This window comes from Antechinus flavipes, chromosome 2 (genome assembly GCF_016432865.1).
Source record: "Antechinus flavipes isolate AdamAnt ecotype Samford, QLD, Australia chromosome 2, AdamAnt_v2, whole genome shotgun sequence".
In the NCBI taxonomy this organism is placed as follows: domain Eukaryota; kingdom Metazoa; phylum Chordata; class Mammalia; order Dasyuromorphia; family Dasyuridae; genus Antechinus; species Antechinus flavipes.
Window position 1 is genome coordinate 362,099,280 of NC_067399.1, and position 10,876 is coordinate 362,110,155.

Genomic DNA, 10,876 nt, shown 5'->3' on the forward strand with positions numbered 1-10,876 from the left:
AGAGAACCCAGAGAGAATTATTTTAAAGAAGAGAAAAGAACACCACAAGTTTTTAACCTCATTTATGTACCAGATGAATCCTTTTTAGGCCTTTAGAGGTTGAAGGAAGGAAATAGTGTGTTGGAACCTCCAAAAATATTCCTGAAAATAACTATCAGTCACCCTAGAGACCTAATTCACTAGAATGGAAAAAATGATGGAATCATTCTTATACATTGCTCTACTTTCAGTACCACAAGTTGCCATTTAAAACCATCAACTGTTACTCAAGATAAGCAAAATAAACCTACTCTAGGAAAGTATTGTCCTAGTAGAAAAGCTAAGTTCTAGTTCCAGTTTTTCACTGATTTTCTGTGTAATTTGGGGCAGGCTCCTTCTCCTTTCTAGGCCTCCTATTTTCCCTTTGTAAAATGGCAGAAGAAGGTGGAATAAATGATCTTTAAGTTCTCTTCCAAACATAGAAAGAAGGAAGAGAATAAGCATCTATTCAGCTTCTAATATGTGCCAGGCTTTTTGTTATATACCTCAGAGGTAGTTCATTTGACCTTCAACAATAACTCTATGAGGTAGATGCTATTATTATAACTATTTTATAGTTGAGGAAACTGAATCTAGTGCCTACTGCCACCTAAGCTGCCACTTGTGAAGATATTGGATTTGGAGTTTCGGATCCTGGATTCAAATCCTACCTGTGATATTTTACTACCAGTATAACGATGGGCAAGTTATCTTAGAAATTCAGTTTCCTCATATATACTAGGGGGATGATAATATTTATGCTACCTATTCTATCAGGGTTGTGAAGAAAATACTATATAAACATGAGTTATTATAAGATCATAGTGACTTAGGGGCTCCCTATCCTTCAGAAAGCTCAAAGCAAAGGTCTCATACCTCCAAGTTTCTCACAGGTAATTCTTAATGGATTCATTTATGATAAATTACAATGATGTATACATAACCTTTTGACTTGAAAGAAGAATAAACCAATCAAAATCATGCATTGAGGACAAAGCATCCTCAGTATAGACAAAGTATCCATCAGCACTATAGAAAGGAAGGGCATCCAGGTGGCACAGTGGATAGAGCGCTGGCCAGTCAGGCTGATTCATCTTCATGAATTCAAATCCTGTTTGAGACACTTACTAGTTGTGTGACTCTGGACAAATAACTTAAATCTTTTTGCCTCAGTTCCTCATCTTGAAATAAACTGGAAAAGGAATGACAAACCATTCCAGGATCTTTGCCAAGAAAATCCATAGAGAATCAGACACTATTGATAAAACAATTTAAAACAATGATAGAAACTGGAGAATGTTTCTTATACACTTGCTGACCTTGAGAATTTATAGTCAAAATGGACAGATAAGAATCTTTGAAAGGCATAGTCACTTATACAAAGTGGATGGTTTATCCATAGCTAAAGAATCAAATTAAACTGAAATAAATTATGCCATCTTATTAGCCTGTGAATGAGGAGACTTGGTTCCTAGTCTATTTCCATCACTGACTTGTGTGTATATTGCTTCCTGTTTCTGTACCTCAGTTTCTTCCTCTATAAAATAATAGGACAGAGTAAAGTAGTAAGGGATGCAGGGGAAAGTTGAATGAGGTGACCTTTAAGGTTTCTTCCAGTTCATAAAACTGTAGAATCTTCAAATTGGAATAGATCTTCTAGGTTAGTCTAACCTATAGCTGAGTAGATGGACAAGAAGCCTCCTTATAATTTTCCTGGCAAGTTGCTATCTGGTCTCCATTGAACAAACTGTGGGAAGAGTGAACTCACTATCTCTTGAAAAAAATCAAACAATATGCTTGTCTTAATTTCATCTAACATAGAATTTCTTTGTGGAAAATTGAACTACAGGAGCTATAGCACAATTGCACATTTCAGTTTTTAGCTAATCAAAAGTCAAACTTCTGATGAGAGTTACTTGAGAAGTTTTGTCAATTTTTTCTTTTTTTTGGTAAGAGAAAACCTTCAGGGGCAGGTATTTCTATGTCATTTTATTTTTCAAAACAGGCTGAGGTTTTATTTCAAGGAACTCTCACAGTAAAAATCAGTTGGTTGCCCAATTCTGTAGTCTAGCACTGGTCCAGCACCCTGACTTTGAGCACAGTACTGTCTGAATTTGTTTTGAGCTTTATTGTGAGAACTTAACTCTACAAAAGTTACATTCTTGATTTATCAATTGCAGAATGGGCATTTTAAGTTTTTTCTCTGGTCACAGGGATTAGAACCATTCATATTTTTTCCTGATCTTTGTGAGCAAAGCCCAAATAGCAATACAAATGCATAAAAGTTAGAATTCAGACTGTGGTCAGAGTTAGTGGTCATTCTGGGACTAAAGTTAGGGATTAGTTTGGGTCCTGAGGTAAGTGCTTTGAATCATGTAATAGGGAAAGTGATATTTTCATTTGTATTTATTATATTTATTTTATATATTTATATATATTATTATATTTAATTTAATTCACAAGCATTGAGCTCCTGTGCTTGTATGATGAATGAAGCTTGGCCCTACCCTCAAGGAACTCACAGTCTAGTAGAATAAGACAAACAAATAAAAAGTGCTGTTAGAAAATGAGAGAATTTCAAGATTTTCTGCAAAATTCAAAGAGAAAAAAAAGAATATTTCTAGCTGGGGAAATCAAATAATCACCTACAATTTGATAGATTTGATTAGAGAGCTGAATAGGAGTAAATGAAGTATATTCTCTGTACAAATTTAAAATTCTTTCCATTGTGCTATACTATATCTTCTAAATCAAGGACTCAGGTAAAATCATAGATCGCATCCTTATCAGATGACGTTGGCAGCTAAAACATACTGGAATCACAGACAGAGCAGGATCTAAAAAAGGTCTTGAAAGACTAGACAACTGGGCAGAATCTATCTAATAAGATGGCATCTAATGGCAAACCCTAGCATTGTGGGGTGTACATGATCATATGTTTTCAAAAGCAATGCAGAGGAATGGGAGCCAACCGGGAAGCAGGATTGGTAAATGGGACACTACTATCTCTTTCTTTACCTTTCAAGCCAAGTCAACAAACATTTATTAAAAACCTACTATGTTCTAGGTATATTCTAGGTATTCTGCTAAGTGCTAAGGTAAAAAATAGTATGGCAAAGAATTGAAAAATAGAAAGGTGAAAAATAGTCCCTGTTTTCATGACATTCATACTCTGGGAGACTGTATCATACAAACAACTATATAGATAGGCTGTAAACAAGATGAGTTGGAGGTAATCAGAGGAAAGGCATGAGCATTAATTGGAAAAGCTTCTTGTAGGAGATAGAATTTTAGCTGGGACTTGAAGGAAGGCAGGATAGCCAGGAGATAGAAAAAAGGAAAGAGAGAATTTCAGACATGGGGGACAGCCAGAGAAATGTTTGGAAACAGAAGATACAAGATTGTGTGTTCCAAGGAATCTCAAGAAGGCTGGTGTTACTAGATCATAAAGTTCATGGAGTAAGGTACAAGAAAAGGGGAAAGATAAGGAGGAACCAAATTGTGAAGAGCTTTGGGAGCCAAACAGGATTTTCTTTTTGATACTGGAGGCAAAGGGAGCTATTGGAGTTGATTAAATATAATAGTTAGAACTGTTCATTAGAAAAATAGAAAGAATGTTCAGATTGATGAATAAAGGAAAGAAGGAATAAAAAAGAAAGAAAATGAATGAATGAATGAAAAAGCATTTATTAAGTGTTAATTATGTATAAAACACTATGGTAAGTACCAAGGTTACATAGAAGAGTAAGAGTCCCTATTCTCAAGGAGTCACAGTTTAACAGGGGAAGACATTACATACACGTGTAAGTGGTGGGAAAGTAGGTAGCAATCTTTGTGGCAAATGCAACCTGGCAACTTCCTCTTCATGTGCTTTAGTATCCTTCTTTTTAGGCAGCTATACATACTCAAGACTCAGAAAAGAAAGTTCTCTCTACCAAGTCCTTGGCAATACCAAATAGTTCAACCTCAGAAATGGATATAGAAATGACATTCAAAAAGATCTATTACCATCTGCCTTGCTGTCATACTTTAAGAACAATTATGCCTTTCCATCTGACTTTAGCTAACACTTTCTATGTGTGTTTTACTGTACATACAAAAGCAGCAAGAAACATAATTTCTGAACCTCTTAGAAAAAGATCTTTAACTATTGAAGAGTTTGCCCTCATCAACCACATAGAAAAGACAAATAACTATTAATTATGTCCTATGTATCCTGTACATAGTTTGTATATATTTTACATATTTGTCTGCTTCTTGTTTCATTCATTACACTATGATGTCCTTGAGAACAGGGGCTGTCTTTGGTCTTTTTTTGTATCCCATCACATACCTGGGAATATTGACCAATTGATTGAAAAATGTCAGTTTGTCAGATTATGACATGTATTTGAATGAACAACCAATAAAACATGGCCATTAGTACATATATCTGATACAGATGACATAGGAGGACAGTGGAATGAGTCCTGGAATTGATCAGGAGGAGATTGGCGGTCTGGGTTGCAAAACTCCTTTAATGTTCCCAGCTTCCAAATGAAATAAAAGTTTATTTTTTAAAATGCAAACATCCTATGAGTGTTGTTTTAAAATAGTCTCTAGAGAATTAAATATAACTACCACCCAGAGGGAAATGGAGATGTTTATAGTGGGCGTGAGCAGCCTGAAATATATAACCAATAAGGAATTTAGAAAAATAACAGAAGTAAAAGATTGTCATCAGGGAAGTATGTAATAGGCTGGGATGGGTTAATCTATAATTTGAGCAAGGGAAAGTCAGAATGCTCCCTTGATACCCTCATAATATTAGGAGAAATCAAACACATTTAGTGGACCCCTCCTTTCCTCTCCTTGTCTTTTTCCCCTCACCCCCACACACCCTGGTGAACTTATAGGAAGTCACAGTTTATGCAAGCAGGATCTGCATCACTGTATGGAACTTCCAAATTGATGAGATCACAGCTCCATCTGAGCAGAATGTCAAGTCTTATACATGTTTCAGAACATACAAGACAGTTGCAGGTTCAGAAGCAGAATATGCATCTGAAGTTGTATGTTTGGCACTGGCCTCCCCATTTGAGGAAAGGCATTGGTAATATGGAGAATGTTTAGAAGAGCACAAGTGTAATAATGAAGGGCTTCAAGAGAATGCCATATGGAGATCAGTGGAAGGAGTGAGAAACCAAGAGCTTTTCTGGGGGAGTAGAAGAGGAGACTGGATTGTTGAATTCAAGTTCTTAGAGAACAGCTGTGTGGGAAAGGGATTAGATTTCTTCTGGTTTGCTCCAGAAAATAGAACTAGGATCAATGGGTATCTATATTTCAATAGAACTAGGATCAAGCTATAGATAGTCAAATTTATCCTTGAGGTCAGGAATACTTTTTTTTTTTTTTTTTTGCAATTAGAGCTATCCCAAAGTGACATGTGCCACCTTAGGATGGAGCAGTTTTATTTGCCTGCATACTCCTCTTTATTCTTTCCCAGCTTTTCATCTAGGTCCTGAAAGCTAACTTTGGTTCTGTTTTGGGCCACCTCTCCCTTTCTGTTCTTTCTCTTGGTTATCTCATGGGCTCAATTCAATTATCATCTCCATGAAGATGATTCTCAATTGATTTGTTCATCCTTCTCCAGTATGCCATCTCTAACTGCCTACTACATATCTCAAACTGGATGTTTCGTAAATATCTTAAAATTCAGCATGTCCCAAACTGAACTCATTATCTTTTACCCTCAGACCCTCCCTTCTTCCTAATTTCCATGTTATAGTGGATCATCCATGTTAAAGCCATCATCCTTGGCTGGTAACCTACATGATTCTTCATCTTGTCTCACCCTCTGTGCCCAATCAGTTGTCATAGTCTGTTCTTTCTACCTCTGATATGCCCCCTTCTACCCTCTACCACCCCAGGGTAAGCCTCTATCACCTCACTATTTGATGTTGCAATGGCCCACTTGATAGGTTTCTGCTACAAATCTCTCTCCATTCCAGTTGTTCTCTACTCAGATGTCAAAATACTTCCTAGAACATACCATGTCACCTCCTCAGTAAACTTTAGGGACTCCTTTGTCACCACCAGGATCAAACACAAAATACTGTTTGTTGGAATCTTTACAAATTGTTAAGTCATTAGAGTTGATAGAGACAATAATTATCTAATTTAGCATGGTTCAGTATTCTTGATCTAATCTTACAAGATGCTTTGGGCCAGAACCTGAAACAAGGTACTAAATAGAACTAATTGATACAATGCTTGTGTTCACACCTTTACTCATTGGAGTTCACACGTTTGGGAGATTTCAGGGTTTAGTATAAGATATCCGAATTCACACCTCCCTTGAAGCTCTTAGGTACTAAATAGAACTAATTGATACAATGCTTGTGTTCACATCTTTACTCATTGGAGTTCACATGTTTGGGAGATTTCAGGGTTTAGTATAAAATATCCGAATTCACACCTCCCTTGAAGCTCTTCTATGGGAGAAAACCCATAATCCCCCTCTCTGATATATAAGAAGAAAGCAGAGGCCCAATTAGGACAGTTCAGCTGAATTTAGGTTGAGCGGGGAGCTTCAAGTGAGTTCAGCCAGAAGCCCTCTCTGAGTGAGGAGTTTTACTTCGGAACATTGACTGGGGTCGGAGAGGAGCACTCTAGGAGATTGAGAGCTAAAAGCCCTCTCTCAGAGGCAAGACAGATTCAACTTGGTGCTGGTTCTGGAGGCTGAAGAAAGCAGAGGCAGAAGCAAAGAACAATCTGTAAGAGCTCTTGGAACCAAGCAGAGAGATAGGCCTCTAAGCTAACCGGGCTATACTGGAGACAATAAAAGATATGAACTTTTATCACCTGGCTGTGTTTTGAGGTGATTATTACTTTCAACTGAAATTAAGGATGCCTCCAGAAAAACTCCCTGAGAAACCTACTCACTCCCAAAAAGAACTATTATTATTATTATTATTTTAAAGAAAAAAAAAACACCAGCAACTGTTTGGCATTTAAAGTCTCTTCATAACCTATACACACTGTCCCCACCTTTCCCCTATGTTCACAGGCTTCTTACATCTCTCCTTCTTTCCCTATCATGTATACTTCAGTCCAGTAGCGTTTTAAGCAATGTTTAATAGACTAGTGTTTAATAAATGCTTATAGACTGATTGACTGATTCCCACTCATTGGAGATTTTCAAGCAGAGACCATTTGAGCACTTTGGGGGTATGTTGTAATAGAGATTATTTTTGGAATATAGGTTAGACTAGGTGCTCACGGAGGCCCCTTCTATTCCTGAAATTCTGTGATTCTTTTCATAGAGAAGGTGACGTTTTGATGTTAGTCATACACATAACACCAGCTTTATAATAAGATGTTTTAACCATTGAATAAAGGAATGGTCCACCACAGATTGAATAGTAGAAGTCAGTTTTGGATTGTAAATTAGGATCCTCTGAGACAGGTGGGGCAGTGAATAGAGCACCACTTCTCCAGTCAGGAAAATCTGAGTTCAAATTCAGCCTCAGATACTTATTAGCTGTGTGACCCTGGACAAGTCACTTAACCTCACCTGTAAAATGAAGAACCTCACCTTCTCCTCACCTGTAAAATGGGAATAATAACAGCACCTACCTCACTGGGTTGTCATGAAGATCAAATAAGATCATATTGTAAAAAGTGCTTAGCTCAGTGTCCTAGGCCTTATGTAAATATTTATTCCTTCTCTTCTTTCCTCTCTTCTTTGAAGCTATTAGCAAGAAGAAGTAAATTATTCTACTAATAGGGTATTAGTTTTTGAATGGCCAGACAGTAAAAATGCTGAATATTCGTCAAGGGATTAGCAGAGTTGAAGCATTCTCCCAAAGTAACCACTTTAAAACCAGTAAATGCTTTATTCCTATGGGGTGAATCTTAGATTAAAACTGGTGTTTAATGTTCCTGTGACAGAGATATTCAAAAGAATAAGATCCCTTTCATACTATTTTTCCGGCCAAAATGCTGGGCAACATTTCTGCCTGACACTGCATGTTTCAATTTAGACCAACAACAAAGAGGAAACATTTTCCAAGTAGGGGAGCAGGAGTTTTCTTTTGTGTCAGCTGGGTTCACAGGGACTGTAGAGCTGTCTCCTAACCCCTGACCTTCCTCAGAGTTAATATTAGTGACTCCATCTGTTTCATTCTCAGAAGTGGAGGCAATCATGCCTGATTCTGCAGAACCTACAACCCTTAGTTCAGGACTCCAGTAAAAGGAACTGAGCTTCCCTGAGCTCCTACTAGGATATCATAGGCCCTGCTCCCCACTCATTCTTCTCAAATCTTGGTTTCAGAATAGGCAATACCACCAAGCATCCTTTTATTGGCTCATTGATGAGTTCAGTTGTACTTCTAGGGAATCTAAAAGAAATAGATATAGACCCTAACATTTTAACATTTGATTACAAACTACTGTGTTGCAAGAGGTTCTAGGAGGAAGAAACTATTGTAGGCCTAAGTATTTACATGTTGATGTAAATATCTACATATACACACTTATGTAAATATACACACACATGTATATATACATACTATATTTTCTAGTGTTTGTACTCATTCTAAAGTCTAAATAATTTAACCAGGCAGCTCATTATAAGATGGTTTTGCAAAAGATATATTTTTCCCCAAAAAAGATAATGATAAATGTTAGTAGAAATGTGGGAAAACTGGACCGCTAATGCACTGTTGGTAGAATTGTAAAATGATTCAACCATTCTTGAGAGTAATTTGGAACTATGCCCAAAGGGCTATCAAACTATGTATATCCTTTGATCCAGCAGTGTCTCTGCTGGGTCTGTGTCCCAAAGAAATCATAAAAGATGCAAAAATGTAGCAGCCCTTTTTATAGGCAAGGAACTATATGAAGGTAATGGTGTATGGTTCTATAAGAAATGATGAGCAGACTGATTTGAGAAAAGCCTAGAGAGACTTACATGAACTGATGCTGAGTGAAGTGAGCAGAACCAGATCATGGTAAATTGTAACAGCAAGATTATATGATGATCAACTGTTATGAGCTTGGCTCTTTTCAATAATGAGGTGATCTAAGACAATTCCAATAGATTTGGGATGGAAAACACCATCCTCAGGCAGAGAAAGAAATATGGAGACTGAATGCATAGTAGTTTCATCTTTTGTTTATGTTGCTGTTTGTTTACTTCGCTTTTTTTCTTTCTCATGGTGTTTTTTTTTCCCCTTTTGATCAGATTTTTCTTGTGCAGCATGAAAAATATGGAAATAGGAAAATTGAACATGGTTAAGCTATATCATATTGCTTGCTGCCTTGGGGAAGGGAGAAAGAGGGAGAGAGAAAAAAAATTGAAACACAAAGTTTTGCAAAGGTGAATGTTGAAAACTACCTTTGCATGTATTTGGAAAAATAAAATACTACTTAAAAAGATACATTTTTCCTGCCTCAACTTCTCCTGGCTCAAAGTATATAGTTGACCTTTAGTTCTCAAAGCTTTTCCAGGGGAACACAAGGAAGATTTTGACTATGAGTCTGACTGTAGACAGTACCAGCCTAGCTAAATACAGTAAGTCTCATTACCAGAAGATTAACCATCAAGTGATAAAATATTTTAGGCACAGTAATTCATGAGACTGTCTACTGAAGATTGATTCTTGCCAGAATACTGTCCACTGATGAAATCATTGGTCATAAGGTCAAAGAAGTGTAGTTAGAAGGAGTTTAGAGGCCATCTAGTTTAATTCCCTCATTTTATAGATGAGGAAATAGGCTGAGGAAGGATATTATTCATCTCAAGTCACAAGGTGGTGAGTGGCAGAGATTGGATTTGAACCTAGTTCCTATGGTTCCAAAGACAGAACTCTTTCCACTCAACTACAAAATCTCATGCCCTATGAAATATTGATATATACCTTATTAATTAAATTATACTTGGTATAATTTAAAAACAAATTTGCATTGTACACATTTCATAGGTAGAAATGGGTCAGTAAGTGGAAGATGTAGAAGTCACTGAAAAGTTAATGAAAGAGATGAAAAGATGACAACTTGACCCAGATAAGTCACATAGACAAATAGTTACAAATGAAAAATAAAAAAAATTGGCTTGATAAAATGGTGATGAAGAAAAAAAAATGACTTCTCCAAATGATTCAGAAGGCCATATTAAGCCTTTTCCCCTTGGATATTTGGTAGGAATAATAACAGCAATAATCTTTTAGACAATAAGCTACATAAGGCCAGAGATTGTCTCATATAAACTTGTCAATAATAATTACAAATGATATTCATGGAATGTTTTAATGTTTACAAAATGATTTAGATACTTTATCTCAGTTCAGCTTCACATCAATCCTTTGAGATAGGTACATCACATGTACAGTTACATATGGCTTTGGCACATTTCCAGATCAGTTAAGATATCATCACTTATAGGAGAAATGCTCCAGGGCTGCTCCTAGGGGATGGAAGAATTAGGATAGACATGGACTACATAAGATAAGTTCTATATAAGCTAACCACATGATTAGTAACAGTTCTTTTTCCATTGGTTGTCTGTATCTTTGAAACCACCAGACTAAGTAGTATATCTCTTTCTGGAATTAGAGTAAAGGGCTCTCATTCATAGTAGATGATAACATGTGATAAGGCCTGAGGGCCACCTCCTTCCAATCCCTTAGGTCACATGATATTGAAAGACAGTCCATTTTGTTTAACCTTTCTGGTTCCAAGTGTAGAGAGTAGATTTCCTGAGCTGAAGACTTTGGGATCCATGATTCTGGATTGGGTGTTAGTACCCGTCCAGCAGAATAATCCTAAAAAGGCAAGACACTAACCCCATGGGCCTTTGCACTTTAATTTAATGGAA